Source organism: Eublepharis macularius, chromosome 3 (genome assembly GCF_028583425.1).
Source record: "Eublepharis macularius isolate TG4126 chromosome 3, MPM_Emac_v1.0, whole genome shotgun sequence".
In the NCBI taxonomy this organism is placed as follows: Eukaryota; Metazoa; Chordata; class Lepidosauria; order Squamata; family Eublepharidae; genus Eublepharis; species Eublepharis macularius.
The window spans coordinates 143,747,956-143,765,594 of NC_072792.1; the positions used below are offsets into that span (position 1 = coordinate 143,747,956).

General features: G+C 40.6%; 1 protein-coding gene across 3 annotated transcripts in view; it reads right to left on the minus strand.

The window, feature by feature from the left end:
• Positions 1 to 17,639, minus strand: part of NME7 (NME/NM23 family member 7) — a 143,818-nt gene that overhangs the window by 38,351 nt on the left and 87,828 nt on the right. The window lies entirely within an intron of this gene.

A 17,639-nucleotide genomic window follows, 5' to 3' on the forward strand; every position in this document is an offset into this window, starting at 1 on the left:
TTATAAGGCACTAGGGCTAAAATATTAAACTGAGAAAGTAAGAGATTTCTGTCTTCAAATATTGGTAGTTTGAGATTTCACATGCAATTTTGTGCCTCCAGTCTCCTCCTCGAGATAAGATTTTTTTCTTTCATTTAACAGACAAAACTGACGCCAGCGGACAACATTATTTTCCCTCTATGCTGATATTTCAGTACTACCTCTCCCCTAAAATTGCTGGGTCTCCTTCCTGGAAACAGACCTATGGGCATCTCCAGCCAATTGAGGATCATTTAGTAAATGGGTAATAGTCCGACAGTACATATATGATACAATTTGCTTATGTAATAATGTCAGTAAGGGCAATGCCACCTCAATCAGCAAACACTTTACAGCACTTTTGTAGTTATAACCAAATCACCCAAAGAGAAGGCACTTTTCAGTTTTACCAGAAATGTCTGCAAAAAATAATACCCTTATCTCCTCCACTTCACTTCAGTCCTATATGTGCTCTTTCACTACGCTTTAAATAGCATATGGCATTATAAAGCCTTACACCTAGACACTGGGGCCGTTTCCACACGTACTGGCATAGCGCTAATCTCTCGCAATGAAGGCGTCTTCCTGGCGCGATTTCTGAAGTCATTGTGCCACTGTCCCATTTTTGTGGCATGATAACGTCAGAAATTGTGCCAGGAAGACACCCTTGTTGTGAGAGATTAGCGCTATGCTGGTACATGTGGAAACAGGCCCATTGTTCCTTCACAAAATAGCTGCTTATATGTTCCAGAAATATACATGGCCAAGAAGAGATGCACCAAAACTGCAAAAATTAACTTTAATACATTTCAATATTCTTTAATACATTTCAAAGTACTCTTAAAGCTCTAACACATTCAATACATCATCTTCTTATAGCCTCATAAGGTGTCCCTTCTTCAGGTGTTCTTCAGATGAACTGGCAGAAGCAATGGCAAAACCTCAGGGGATTGCTGCACTACTTGTCAAATGAGCTCGTCTGAATGTTGATATCCAACAAGGCTTTTAAAATTGGGCCTTGAGAATTTACGTTGGTGAGGAAGAGGAAATGGTGGCAGTGGGGGAACACGGCAGGAGAAATGACACTGTGCCAGGATGGCACAGTACACTTTCCATACAGAAGGCAAACATATTTCAGCTAAGAATCATCAGGAAACACTGGATGAAAGGTGGACTGAGAAAGCAAAGAGAAACCACAGCAAAATCACAAGACAACAAATGGGCAATGATGCCATGCAGAAATTCGGAATTAACTCTTGCAGCTGGAAGCAAAAAAAAAACATCTGGAAGTCACTTTCATCGCAGGAGTAGCCCACAGAGTAGTTCACAGTTGCTGCTGTATGCCCCTAAAATCCAGGTCATTTAATTTTTGCTGAAACGAAGCCTACAAATGCCCATATTCACTGTGACCCCCTATGGCTACATTCAATTGTCTCAGATGTCCCTGTTTAACAAGTGATGTCACATTTGTAAAGGACAGGAATCAGCCAGCAGTCTTCATTGCTTTCAAAAAGAGGTTAATGTTGCTCAGTTTTATCAGATGTTAAATTTCTAAGATGCTCTAGTTTCATCTTTTTAGTTGACACGAAAGTGTCAAAGTTTAGTAACAGGTAATGCCAGCAAAGTTGAGTGGCAAAATCATTAATCTTTTAATCCTTCATTTTGGCAAGCTAGTCATATAAGAACTTAGCTGATTGCTACAATTTTTTTGCCCATGTTCCTAAAAAATGACAGAATGGCAACTGTAAATATTTGACACTCATTTCCAAAAGCATCAACTCTAATATATATCCAGCTTGTTTCCTGATTGTATGTATGTGTGAGAAAGAAATGATCTGGCATGAAAATCAACGGAAAACTCTTCTTTCCCTTCGTTTTGCAAGTATGCTTTATAAGAGCTAAATCTCTGAACATTCTATACCACTTTCATAATTCTAGAGACAGAAGACCATTTTCCCCAGAGGTTTCAAGGTGACTGGAAAGAAGGTTCGCTGCTTACAGCATATACATTCATGTAAGTACATTTCGTGTACTTTGACCACTAGTAACAATGAAACAAAAGAAACGTGCATAAAGAATGCATGGAATGCAGTGCCTCTCTCAAACCACTTACAACCACTTTTAATTATATTAAAATTATTTATGTCTCCAGCTCAAGAACTGAACAAGTGAAATCAATATTTCTCTCTCCCTTAAAAAAAATCTTACAGAGCCATATATAAACAGGAAACTGTATTGCAGGGTTTCCCCCCACATATTCCCTTTTAACAGTCCATTTAGGTCTCTAGCACAGTATGTAAATGAAAGCTCAAATTACTAATTAAATTGCTTGCCACTGGCAGCAGCAGACAAAATTGCAACCATGAATCTGTAAAAATTTATCAGAAAAATGCATGCCCCATTCAAAATGAGTATCATAATTGAGAGGGAAACTATCCCTATCCTATCAGGCCATTGAGCAAAGTGTGAAGCACTTTAGAGTTTGGAGCAGGATGACAGCAGTATGATCCTCCCCAGTATTTTACAGAGATCTGATATTCAAAGGCTCTTTGTATGGCACATGAGGGACTGCTTCCCTGTATATTTTCCCAGTCACAGTAACATCTGGAAACCCAGAACCTCATGGGGGCAGAGCCAATGGTATAGATCCTCCCGCCTTCCCTTGACTGAACAACTCCCCCTGCACATGTGATTCCAGTCTTCCAAGCATTGTCACTGTGTCATAGGAAGTAGCCAAAGGAAAGAAGCATCTCACACACTGCTGTGCTAATGCAGCCCTCAGTGAAATAGACCAACACTGCTACCCACTTGAAACAGTCACCAGTTTGAGTATAAACTGTGTTGTTGGCCTTTTCTGCACAGACGTTATCGTTTCTGGCCCTATACTGCATCGATTTCTCTCCAGACTCCTGCACGCATGGTCAAAATACCCCAATTCTTTCCCTGGCTTTTCTGCAGCTTTTCTCCTGGTACACATACACTGATTTTTTTTAATGATGTCAAACCACAGCTGTTTTGAAGTGTAGTGCTTTGTTCAGTGTGAGGCGCGGCTCTGACCTTGCCTTACGTCCATCCCTTTATCTTTCTGTTTCCTGATTGGTTGCTGTTCAACCAATCTAGAATTTTCTTTAATTTTTTTAAAACAGCAGTATTGCAATGGTGCCTTTAAAAAAAAACCATCTTGCAACTGATAAGGAGAAAAAGCACTGCAAGACAGCTAACACAAAAATTCTGTATTGAATCCTTGATATTTTAAAGTTCCCCTGTATGCTTCCTGTACTTTTTGGTCCATTCTTTTTTGGTATTTAATTTTTTTTTTAATAACATTGCAATGTTGGTGCCTTAAAAAAAAACCTTGCAGGTTTCCTCTGCCCTGACCTCAGCCAATCAACTAAAGAAACTGACATGTTTCCCAGAAAGCCCATGACAGAAACAGAACATTTTTCTAGTGTAGCAAAAAAAAAAAAAAAAGACACCATTTTGGTTTGACTCCCTCAAGTGCAGAGGACCAAAGCAAATCCAATCCTCAAGAATCAAATATCCAGAAAACCTGATGTAAATGTGCATGTGGAAAGCACTATTGTTCAACACCACAAGCCAAAAGGCACAGAAAAGCTGCTAATTAAACACTGTAAAGAAATAGGAGATAGTGATCTATAATTCACATACGCTTCCAAAATATTAAAGTCTTAAATTACTAATTCTATTTCAACATGATAGATCCAGAGGAGTTAGCCGTGTTAGTCTGTAGTAGCAAAATAGTAAGGAGTCCAGTAGCACCTTAAAGACTAACCAGCTTTATTGTAGAATCTGATGAACAGAACTGTAATTCTTTAAAGCTTATGCTACAATAAAGTTGATTCATCTTTAAGGTGCTACTGGACTCCTTACTATTTCAACATCAGTTACTGATTCACTTAAATCCCATTTATCAGTTTGTAAAATAGATAGCAGGAGATGCTTCCACTTCACATTACTGGTAAGAACAAGCAAACTATCATCTAGTATACTTTATAAACTTCAAACAAATGCCAAACAAAAGCTTAGTTCTTCTCATATAAGGGAACCTGTAACACAGGTATCTTGAATTTTGAAAATATTTAATCTGCCCCCACAGATGCACTCATAAGCAGCTGGATCAGCTTTTCCAATAACTATCTGATATATTAAACATGAGATTAAAATGACTCCGTCACATTCACTGTATAGCACAGTGGTTAAGTGGTTCGGCTGCAAATTAGCACTCTACTGGTTTAAATCCTACTACTGCCATGAGCTCAGTAGGTGGCCTTGGGTAAGCCACTCCTCTCAGCCCCAGCTCTCCAGCTGTATTGTGGGGGTAATAATAACACTAACTTGTTCACCGCTCTGTGAGGCACTAATCTGCCTAGAAGAGCAGTATATAAGTGCAGTTATTATTATTATTATTCGAATTACATGCAACAAAATCAATAATAAATAAAGATTGCATGTTATCATTGATTGGCCTTGCTAAGCTGATTCAAGTTTTCACCAGAGACTTAAGTATCAGCCAGGTATCGGGTCAATATGTACGTTGTTCAAAGTAACACCGACTTTTGCAGTTCTGTAGGTGTTGTCAGAAAGCTGCAGTTTTTCCATATAAGTTGCAAAAGTTTTTGAAATAGTTCCCAGTGCCCTGATGACAATGGGGACTACTGTTGTATTCTTCATCCATAGTTGGGTGGTTTCTATTGCCAGATTGTTGTTGTTGCTATTGTTATTGATATGTTGGAGTAAAATTGTTACTTCTTACTGCTGTAGCACAGACGTTAAGTGGTTGGGCTGAGAATCAGCACTCTGTTGGTTTAAATCCCACTACTACCATGAGCTCAGTAGGTGGCCTTGGGTAAGCCACTTCTCTCAACCCCAGCTCCCTAGCTGTACTGTGGGAATAATAATAACACTGACCTCATTCACCTTTCTGAGTGGGGCACTAGTCTGTCTAGAAGGGCAATATATAACTGTAGTTATTGTTATTACCTGTGTTGCCTGACTAGATGAAGAGAAGCTTTCCCCCATAATATTCATGTTCTCAAAATCCAGAAATCCTGGGTGTAATGATTTTGCTTGTTTTATTTGTTTTTTCTAACCTTTGCCTTTGGACCTTCAATTCAGCTCCTCCTTATGTTACCATAAACTTATATCTCAGTTAGAAGTTACTCATGGTACTCTTTTTCTATATATGACAACAGCAGCGAGAATGCTTTATGCTCGTTTGCGCATTTCAAGACTAAGGTTTAAGGAAATATGTTTTAGAGGGAAAGGAGGGAAGGAAAGATAGTCACTTAATTAAGGGTCAATTAATTAACTTTAATAATTAAGGGTTAATTAAGAGTCAAGTTATACTATACTATTGAATATGTGTATATCTTTTCACAGAGAAAATTGGTACTTATTCCTAATCTCGTTTTTTTCTTTTTCTCCTTTTATCTCCTTTTTTCTATCTTCTTTCTTTCCTCTTTCTTTCCCTTTTCTTTTCTTTTCTTTGATGTTATTTATTTACTTGGAAAAATCTTTTAATAAAAATTCTATTAAAAAACTTATACATCTGGTCACAACCAACACTCTTTTTTCCTCCACATAAAGCTCCTCAGAAAGCTGCATTTAAACTCACAGTATCAAATATACATGAAAAAACATTAACAAGCAGTAATGACATCCAAACTATTTAGATGCAAAATAGATACATTGGGGATAAAGTTTACTGATCTTTCCAACAATTACAGGCTGGGACAGATTACACTGTTAGATGATGGATCTGGCAGCCTTCAAACTTGCCAGATGACGTAGAAAAGCGTAAGATTGCAGTTCCCTATATACTCATAAACACATGACAAATGACACCACCTCATATTGAGATGGATCACTGGCCCATCAAGGACAATATTCTTTATTCAGATAGGCAGCATCTCAGGTCAAGGGATCTCACATCAAGTAGCTGACTTAACTGGAGATGCTGGGGATCGAATCTGGGACCTTGTGTATGCTAAGTAGATGAGCTGTCATTAAGCCACAGTCCCACCTCAAAAGTGTGTAAGTTGTACACTTAGGCTGAATCTGTTCCTTTGTAACAAACTACCGTTTTCAGGCTGCCACCTGCTGGCTGTTCCAACAATCAGAGCAGCACGCCTGCATCAACCAGAACCCAGGCCTTTTCCATTGTGGCTCCCACTCTGCAGAATGGGCTCCCTGAAGAGGCATGGGATAACCCCTCATCAGAGATCTTTAGAAGATGCTGCAAGCACTGATTATTTGCCACATCTTTTGATGGGCTGTGAATGGCAGGCATCTTCGCAGGGGAGAAGTATTTGGAGTTTGTTATATTATTTTGGTTTTAACTTACAGTATTTTGATTATGACTGTAAACTGCCTTCAGCCAGGAGGAAAGTTAGGAAAAATATTTTAATAGACAAGATGCTGGAAATCCATGACCAGATCGACCATCTCCTTAAACATCTCTAATAGTAGTGGAAAGGAGGGAGAGATTTGAATTGGGAGAAGTGCTACGCAAGAGAGGAATTTTTAATCCCTCTCCTTGTGAACATTTTCTCCCAACATTCTTATTTGTGTTAGTAGTGAAAACATGCAGGAAAAGTTCTCCCTTTTATCTCATGATCTTAATCCAAATTGGGCCCCTAAGGCTGCTATTTAGAGAAGTTTAACATAACAGGATTGTGGCTCTCCAGTGTCTCAACTATTTGCATCTAGAGGGGCAAGCCTAGGTTTGATTTTGTGGGAATCAGGTTAACTACTGGACTAGGACAGTAAGAGTGTGTATATGTGATTCTAACACAGCATGGTCTTCTTACTAATCCTGCCCAGAATTGCTAGTCATCTCCTTTCTTTCCCAAGCTAATTCATCATTGTGTTCATTTGAACACAGTAGTAAAAAAAGCAGAGGTATCTAATATTGTTTCTCTCTTCCATTAAAAATGCCATATGGGGTTAGTCAGTGATGTTTGTGATACTGCAAGGAAATAAACTGATCAAAATTCTGCTCAGGTTGCCCTGCAGTAGGAAGGAAAAGCGTGCTGAACAGACCAGCAAACAAACTAAATTATTCATCTCCCAAATATTCATTTAATCACCAACATTTCACATATGGTTTTGGGAATTTTTTGTTCCCTTTTTAGGAACAGGCTTCGTTTAATTAATGGTTCATAAGACAATGAGGCAGGAGCCAAAAAGTTCTGCAGCTGCTCTGGCTACTGTCAGTCATAACAAAAGGGGTTTATAAAGAAATGTTTCTCCAGGCATAGAATACATTTTATACATTTGACCTTTTAAAGATAGCTTACAATATAACTTCAGCAGAAATATAAAAGCAAGTGCCTTTTCAGTCAAGATACATATGGGATATCCTAATATAAAATTATATACAACCTTGTATACAATTATATACAAGGTTCACATTGTCCACTTGATTACGTGGATAGTCACCTTTAACATTTTGTAATCACAGGGATCCTCTCCTAATATGGAGGTACCATCCTTAATGCTTTATGGCTAACAACCTGTATAAGCGACAGGTAGGCAATGTTCTGGCCTGAGTGCCAAGAAACTCCTGCCATCTATAAAGATGTTGGTGTGCCAGCCAACAAAAGTTGAGAGAAGAGTCAAGGGCTGTATTTGGCCAGATACAATGGGAAGAAGTTGCATCCCAGAGGTGCAGCAGTGCCTCAGAGGCTCATCTTGCCCCCCTTGCACACAGATCTGGCCCTGTAGAACAAGCAAAATGGTCTGGCATGCTGCTACATCAAAGTGCACATTGAAGAGTGTTTGTCCTTGATCAAAGATTTAAGCAGCATTTATAGGCATCCAGCATTCAATGCTAGTGTAGCATAGCAGCTGGAGTGGTGGACTAGGATCTGGGCAACCCAAGTTTGAACCCCCACTCTGCCAATGGGTAATCTTGGGCCCATAACACACTTCAACCTACCTCACAGGGTTTGTTGTGAGGGGCGGGGGGAAGGAGGAGAGAAGGATATCAGCCATTTTGGGTCCTCACTGGGGAGAAAGGTGGGGTATAAAGGAAGTTAAAAATAAATAAATAACTTGCATATTAAGGAAATGAAAGCTGTGACAATATAAAAATTGGAATGTAACTGGGAGGATACGGAGATGTGGCTATGATTTTGCTTTCAATTCCATTCTAGATCTTAGTTACTCTTTCATTGTAAGTCATTCGTTTCAGCACAGTCCACATGGAGTAACTAAAACACTTCATTTTCATGAGGGGAGATGTTGCATAAAATAGACTTCCTTGCAAAGTGAACATTACTACCAAAAAGCTTGAAAAACTAGCTAAGTTTGATGCAATAATTCCACTGGGAGAACATTCAGAGGATTTTTCTACCTATCCATTGCTGATGAAGAAGCATGTAATAAGATTCTTTTCACCATGTGGACAGAGTCCAACTTCCCATGCAGTTGCATCATGCAACGATTACCTGAAGCTCTGTCAGGTGCAGATTCACGTTATATGTTTGGTTTGTTAAATTAGTTTATTTATTTATTTATTTATTTTATCATATTTATATTCCGCCCTCCCCGCAAGCAGGCTCAGGGCGGATAACAGCATTAAAAACATTTAAAACATTTCATTAAACATTATCATAAAACATTAAAAGCATTGTATAAAGATATTAAAAATAGCAGCACTCTTTTTTTTTTTTTTTTTAGTGGCGATTACAGAAAGTGCAGCAGTGCAACTGAAACATGGCAGCAGCCTCAGAACAGTGGTGGACAGCTCTCATAGGGAGGGGAGTAGATGTTATATCCTCCAGCCAGTGGAGGCCCAGCCTCAGCCACAAGCCTGGCGGAACAACTCTGTCTTACAGGCCCGGCGGAAAGATAGTAAATCCTGCTGGGCCCTGGTCTCGGTAGACAGTGTTCCACCAGGTAGGAGCCAAGACTGAGAAAGCTCTTGCTCTAGTCGAGGCCAGGCGGGCCTCCTTGAAGCCAGGGACTGATAGTAATTTCTTTTCTCCTGATTGGAGGGTCCTCTGGGGAATATAAGGGGGGAGACGGTCCCTCAGATACACTGGCCCCAGTCCGCACAGGGCCTTATAGGTCAATACCAAAACCTTGAACCTGATCCGATACTCCACTGGCAACCAATGCAGTTCGCGCAATATTGGTGTAATATGCACCCTATTCAGTGCTTTCATAATGATGCGCGCCGCTGCATTTTGCACCAGCTGTAATCTTCGGGTCAGGCACAAGGGTAGGCCCGCGCGTTACAGTAATCCAACCTAGAGATGACCGTTGCCTGGATCACTGTAGTTAAGTCACAAGTAGACAGATAAGGGACAAGTTGTCTGGTCTGCCGAGATGGAAAAAAGAAGACCTGACAACCACTGTGACCTGTGCCTCCATTTTCAGGGAGGCATCTAGGATCACCCCCAGGCTCCTAACCCTTGGAACAGGCACAAGCTGTGCCCCATTGAGGGTCGGGAGCCGGAGTCCCGAATCCAGTCCCCCATGGCTCAAGTATAGGACCTCCGGCTTTGTTAGGTTCAGTTTCAGTCGACTCCCGGCCTTCCATCATCAGATACAGCTCGGTGTCATCTGCATATTGATGGCACCCAAGCCCAAAACTTCGCACCAGCTGGGCAAGGGGGCGCATATAGATGTTAAACAGTAAAGGGGAGAGTATTACCCCCTGTGGGACCCCACACACCAATGGGTGACGGGGTGACAATTTCTCCCCAAGTGCCACCCTCTGTCCCCGACTGTGGAGAAAAGAGACAAGCCACTGTAAGGCAGTCCCTCGTATCCCCACATCGGTGAGGCGGTGAGTCAGAAGATCGTAATCGACTGTGTCAAATGCTGCTGACAAATCCAGGAATATCAGCAGCACTGAACCACCTCGATCCAGAGGTCTGCAAAGGTTGTCTGTGAGGGCGACCAGCAGCGTCTCCGTCCCATGTCCTGGCCGGAACCTGGACTGAAAGGGATCTAGGGCTGAGACATCGTTCAGAAAACCCTGTATCTGTCCCACTGCCGCCTGCTCAATCACCTTTCCCAGAAACGGGAGGTTCGAGACTGGGCAATAATTGACCAGGTCAGTGGGGTCCAGTGATGGTCTTTTCAGGAGCGGTCTCACCACGGCTTCCTTTAGTGGCCCGGGGAAAACTCCCGTGCCCAAGGATGTGTTAACAAAGGCCTCCAATGAGGACCGCAGACCATCGGCACTGGCCTTTACCAGCCACGATGGGCATGGGTCCAGGGGGCACGTGGTAGGCCTAACAGATTGCAGGGTCCTGTTAATCTCTTCCCCCGAGAGTGGACTGAACTGATCAAATATTGACCCTAAAGACGGCCAAGGGGTCTCTAGTTCCTTCACTGTATCAACTGTGGCTGGCAGGTCACGGCGGAGAGACAAAAAATTTTTCAGCAAAAAAGCTCCCCAAAGCCTCACAGCTGATGTCCGAATTCTGAATTTAGCAGTCTCCCCCTGGGAGGGAGACTAGTGATCGAACCACATTGAACAATTTTGCTGGGCGTGAGCTAGCTGATGCGATGGAGGCTGTATAAAACTCCTTCTTCACAGCCTTCACCGCCATCTCATAGGCTTTCATAAACGTCCTATAAGATGATCTTGCCTCTTTGTCGCGAGATCGCCGCCACACTCGCTCAAGCTGTCTTAGCTCCCACTTCTTTTCTAGAAGCTCCTCTGTATACCAGGGTGCCCGTCTTACACGGGGGCAAAGAGGGCGACGGGGAGCAATTTCATCGATGGCTTTGGAGAGCCGGCATTGCCAGTCCTCCACCAGCTCATCTAACGAACCACCGTGGAGCATAGGATCCTGCAGAGCATTCTGGAAACCAATTGGATCCATAAGTCTCCACGGGCGAGCATAAATCAGCTCACCACCCTTGCGAGGGGAGGGTGGCATCTCCAGTCAAGCCCTCAAAACTGTGTGGTCTGACCATGGCACTGGTTCTATTGCCTCTAGATCCACATCAAGACCCATCCCGAAGATCAAGTCTAGCGTGTGGCCCGCTCTGTGTGTGTGGGTCGATACAAATTGGGAGAGTCCCAGTGCTGCCATGGAAGCTACTAGGTCCGCAGCCTGCGCAGAGGAGGCATCTTCAGTGTGGACGTTGAAGTCCCCCAAGACCAACACTCTGGAGAACTCTAAGGCCCACCCCGCTACCACCTCTAGCAGGCGCAACAGGGTATCTGCTGGTGCGCTAGGCAGACGGTACACCAGACAGATGGCCAAACTCTCCTCAGCACCCCACACCAGGCCTACACATTCAATGCCAGAGATCTCAGGGGTGGGGAGCGGCTTGAAGGAGAAAGACTCTCGAGTGAGGATTGCCACCCCTCCCCCCGGCCTCCTATTCGGGACTGATGAAGGACCGAATACCCTGGGGGGGGGTTCAGTTCTCCCAGGGCAACCGTTTCGCCCTCCCTCACCCAGGTTTCGGTCACGCATACCAGGTCCATATTGCTCACTGCAAAAAAGTCTTGCAATGTAGCAGTCTTGTTATTTATGGACCTGGCATTGCACAACATCAGTGTCAAAGGGGGGTTCCTTCTCCTAGCTCCTAGCTTTTATGATGTTTTAATGTATATTATATATTGTAAGCTGCCCTGAGTCCATTCACAGGGAGGGCAGGGTATAAATTGAATGAATGAATGAACTATTAATTTCTTTAGAAAGGAAGTCTGGGATTAGTTACACATACAGTTATTTATTTATTTAAATTATTTTTATTAAAATTAAACAAGTATAACATACAAACCAACAACAAACATCTTACAGCTGAATAATGTAAAAAAAACACACACAACTATTTTGATACAGGAGGAGAATCGAAAAGAAGGAAACAAAGATATACTGATCGTCAGTTCTTTTAAAATTACAGTATAAAACCTTCAGACTAAGTTATTGCTTGAAGTATTTTTGATTTGGGTTGGATATTGTACTTATCAACATATTCAAAGAACGGTAGCCATTTTTCCATAAATTTAGAGCTTGCAGGAAACTGTTCCGCTAAATAAAGATCATTATAAGTTTTTTCCAGTATAAAATGATTCCAAATTTTTTCAAACCAAGAATCTACAGTGGGTGCTTTTTCTTTTTTCCATTCCAGCGCAATCTCATTCTTTGCCACAACAAAAAGTGTCGCAATAAGCTCTTTTCTGATCTTTGGAATAGCTAAGTCATCCCATTGACTTAGAAAGATAATTTTTGGATCTAGAGGCACTCCATACCCTGTGATTTCTCTAATTGCGTTAATGACCTCCTCCCAAATTTTTTTTATAAATTTGCATTCCCACCAACAATGGGCAAACGGGCCCAACTCTTCACATTTTTTCCAACATTGTGGGGATGCTGATGGAAAAATGTGAGATAGTTTCTTCGGTGTGAGGTACCATCTATGGATGATCTTAAATGTTTGCAACTTGGTTTGAATAACATTTGATTTAGATATATCTGAGGTCCATATCTTCTTCCACGTCCTTAAGGACTGATCTACGTTGCAGTCTTTGGCCCAGCTGGATTGACAGGGTAATTGTTTTTTATTCAGTGTATTCAGTAAGATAGTATAAATTATAGATATCATTCCTTTTTTCTGTGATGTATATGAGTGTATAACCTGTTCAAACTCTGACAAGGGAGTTTTCATTATTGTTTTCAGATCTATTTGATCAGCCATATTTTTAAGCTGCAAATATCTAAACCAAAGCAATTTTTGATTTAATTTATCTTCTAGTTCCGCTTTCCCCAAAAGGCCTAAGTTTGAGGCTATGTCGGTTAGTCTAGTTGTCTCAGCTTGTTGTAACATTAAAGTAAATGATGGGTCTTGGCCTGGGAGAAACCATGACTGATTAATAAAAGAAGAAAATCTAGATTTTCCTGGAACAATTTTGTCCTTATACTTGTCCCATACCTGCAGGATTGATAGCAAAAACATTTTATTGTTAATACTTTGGGGTCTATTTATTTATTCCATATTAAATCATTGAAGGAAAATTTAGCCAACAAAGAGTGGGAGAGGATGACCCATTCCGGACTATTATGTAGTTATGCGTTGTAATAGATTTAGTAATCTTATTGCTGCTTGATATAAATTAAGATCTGGGTAATTAAAACCACCATCTACAGTTTTCCGTCTCAAAGTGGGGTATGAGATTCTTGGGTGTTTATTTTGCCACAAGAACCTATTGAACATAGTTTGCCATTAAGTAATTTGTGTTACGGGTATTGTTACTGGAATTGCCCTTAATACAAAAAGAAATTTGGGTAATATAAATGCCTTTATCAAATGATATCTATCAAACCAGTTGAGTTTTAATTTATTCCAGTTAATGATGTCTACTTTTATTTGATTCACTATTCTTTGGTGATTTAATTTAACAAGATCTTTTAGCTCAGAAGAAATATTAATACCTAGATAAGTTAAATGATTTGTGGCCCATTGGTATTTATATAGTTTATATATTTGATTTTCAGTACTTTTTGCCAAATTAATAGGGAGAATTTGTGATTTTGATTGGTTAACAACCAGGCCCGATACAGCACCAAATTTAGAGAGCAGAGGATGAAGTTGTTTTAAAGAGGTTATTGGATTACCTAAGTAAATTAACATATCGTCAGCAAAGAGTGATATTTTAAAGGAGGAGTCTTTAATGGAGATTCCTTCAATAAGTATATTTTCTCTCAGGGCTATTGCAAAGGGTTCCAATGCTATTGCAAAGAGTATTGGTGACAGTGGGCAACCTTGTCTGGTGCCTCTATTGATTACGATCCTTTCTGATTGTAGGCCATTAAGTTTGATGTTGGCTGTGGGCTGTGAATAAATAGCTCCAATTGAGTTTAAAAATTTTTCTCCAAAACCCAAAAATCGGAGGGTACTGTCCAAATAATTATTTTCGACCGAATCAAATGCTTTTTGAATATCTAAAGATAAAAACAAAGCTTCTAGTTTGTTGTTTTTACAGTATTCAATCAAATTAAAAGTTTTGTAAATATTGTCCGTGATTTCTCTTTTAGGTATAAAGCCTGCTTGATTTACATGGATATAGTCAGTGATAAATGAGTTTAAACGTCTAACCAAAATTGATGTAAATAATTTATAATCATGATTGAGCAGGGAAATTGGGCGGTATGAACACACATACATTTATAAAACATACTAAAATACATTTAAAGAGGTAAATCTTTTGAGCAAGATGTTCTTTTTCATATATATTTTATTAGGTTTAAAGAGGATCAAAACAGGGAAGGGTAGGAAAGAAGGGGGGGGAAAGGGGAATTCAACCAAAATGCTGCTTAATTGGCTTGCAACCTTACTCCACATATCATTTGATATTACATATAGGTAATCTGTGATGATTTTAAAAGATATAAAAGATATAACAAAGCCATTATATCATTAACATATTCATGTCTTTATGCTTATTTCTTAGCCAGTCATAAAATAAAGTCCTGGCCCAGCAAAATCCTCTTCCATTTGCTCTTTCAGTATGGAAGTTAATTTGTCCATTTCTGCACTCTCCATAATCTTCCCCACTATTTCTTCTTGGGTAGGAATTGTATGACGCTTCCAAAAATAAGCTAATAGGATTATAGCTGCTACTACATGTATTATAAAATATTTCTGATCTTTACTAAGTTCATCCAAAATAAAGTTCAGCAGAAATAACTCTGGTTTAAAAGGTATTGACACCTGTAAGACTGTCTGGACTAATGTATGTACCATTATCCAAAATTTTTGTATAATTTGACAGGTCCACCACATGTGATAAAATGTCCCTGTATGCTTTTCGCATTTCCAACTATCAGACATGTTCTTAAACATTTTGGTTAATCTATCTGGTGTTAAATACCATTTATAAAACATCTTATACAGGTTCTCTTTAAAAGTGACTGATTTAGTTATTTTAATATTCACTCTCCACAATTTACTCCACTGTGCTAAGTCGATGTTATAACCTAAGTTTTGTGACCATTTAGTCATACATTCTTTTACCACTTTAGTTTCCATTTTCATTTGCATTAAGAACACATACATTTTCTTAATCAACTTTTGATTAGAAGCACATAACAGTTTTTCACAGGTAGTTTCTTCTAAATAAAAGCCACTAGATTTTCTATCTTTAAGATACCTAGATTCAATTTGAGCTCTCAACCACCAGTCAATACCTTGTCTCAGCAGTTCCCCCTTCTTTTTTAAACATCCTTTATCATCTAGAAGGTCTTTATATCTATAAATTTTATCTACTGAGAATAGGTTTGGTTGTGAAATGGCTTCAAGCTGTGAGACCCATTGTGGCGTTTTAGAATATATTAATGGTAAAGCTTTCCCATACTATAAAGAGAGACTTTCTTATCAATTGATTTTTAAAATATTTATGTCCAGTCACTTTCCCATAACTTTAAATCATGTCCTTCAAGGGACAAAAGTCTTTGGTTTTCAAGTAGGATCCACTCCCTCATCCAAACCAAACAACACGCTCTATAATAAGTTTTCCAGTCCAGCAAAGCAAATCCAGCATTTTCTTTGAAGTCTTGCAGTGCTTTCAACTTAATTCTTGGCTTTTTTCCTTGTCAGATAAATTTAGATATTGCTTTATTTAAGAGGAGTATATGAGGGTTACTAGGTACTGCAGATCAGCCATCAGAGAGGCCAAAGCTCAGTACGAGCTGGGTCTGGGCAGGAGGTCTCGCTACAATAAGAAAAACTTCTACAGATATGTGAGAAGCAAACGCAGGGGAAAAGAGGCAATTGGACCGCTGTTGGGAGTAGATGGAGAAACTCTGATGCAGGACAGAGAAAAAGCAGACAGGCTTAATGACTTTTTTGCCTCTGTTTTCTTCCTGAAGAACTCAGGCACATCTAGAGATAGTAGAAAATGTGGCAGGACACCTGAGTGGCTAATTGACATAGAGGTTGTGGAGAGGCATCTGGCTGCACTGGATGAATACAAATCCCCTGGGCCGGACGGGGTGCACCCAAGAGTGCTGAAAGAACTTTCTAGAGAACTTGCAGAACTCCTGTCCATCATCTTCAACGCCTCCTGGAGGACTGGGGATGTGCCACAAGATTGGAGAAGAGCGAATGTTATCCCAATCTTTAAGAAAGGGAAGAAGGATGACCCGGGAAACTACAGGCCGGTCAGTCTGACTTCTGTTGTTGGGAAGATATTAGATCAGATTTTAAAGGGATCAATCTGTAAGCATCTGAAGGACTGATCAGTGATCCGGGGAAGTCAGTTTTGTTCCTAACAGATCTTGCCAGACCAACCTGGTTTCCTTCTTTGATCGAGTGACCAGCTTACTGGATCGGGGGAACTCTGTTGACGTGATTTATCTGGATTTCAGTAAAGCTTTTGATAAGGTCCCCCATGACATTCTGATGGGTAAACTGGAAGACTGTGGAGTGGACTATAGGACAGTTCAGTGGATAGGGAACTGGTTAGAGGACCGCACTCAAAGAGTGGTGGTCAACGGCGTTTCATCAGATTGGAGGGAGGTGTCCAGTGGGGTGCCGCAGAGCTCAGTTTTGGACCCGGTACTTTTCAATATTTTTATCAATGATCTGGATGAAGGAGTGGAAGGGCTGCTCATTAAATTTGCTGATGATACCAAACTGGGAGGAGTAGCAAACACCCAAGAAGACAGAATTAAAATTCAACAAGACCTGAATACTCTGGAGAAGTGGGCAGCTGTGAATAGGATGCAATTCAACAAAGACAAGTGCACAGTATTACATCTGGGCCACAAAAATGAGAAGCACAAATACTGGATGAGGGATACACTTCTGGGCAGTAGTATATGTGAAAGGGATCTTGGGGTAAGAGAGGACTGTAAACTAAATATGAGCAGTCAGTGTGATGCGGTGGCAAAAAAGGCCAATTCAATCTTGGCTTGTATCAAAGAGGCCATAAAGTCGAAATCGCAGGAGGTCATAGTCCCTCTCTATATTGCCTTGGTCAGGCCACACCTGGATATTGTGTGCAGTTCTAGAGGCCTCACTTCAAAAAGGATGTGGCCAAAATCGGGAGGGTGCAGAGGACAGCGACGAAAATTATCAGGGGTCTGGAGAATGAGCCTTACGAGGAAAGGCTGAGGGCCTTGGGAATGTTTAGTTTGGAGAAGAGGAGGTTGAGGGGGGACATGATTGCTCTCTTTAAATATTTGAAAGGCTGTCATTTGGAGGAGGGCAAGGAGCTGTTCCAGTTGGCAGCAGAGGGTAGGACCCGAAGCAATGGGCTTAAATTACATACACAAAGGTACCAGCTGGATATTAGGAAAAACTTTTTCACGGTCAGAGTAGTTCAAAAGTGGAATCAACTGCCTAGGGAGGTGGTGAGCTCCCCCTCACTGGCAGTTTTCAAGAAGAGGCTGGATGAATACTTGTCAGAGATGCTTTAGGCTGATCCTGCACTGGGCAGGGGGTTGGACTAGATGGTCTTTATGGACACTTCCAACTCTATGATTCTGATTCTATGATTCTATTTAACTCATCAAAAAAGGATCGATTAATGCAAATAGGAATAGTTTGATATAGAAAAATAATTCGTGGCAGTATATTCATTTTAATAGCCACAATCCTTCCCATCATCAATAGCTGAAGGC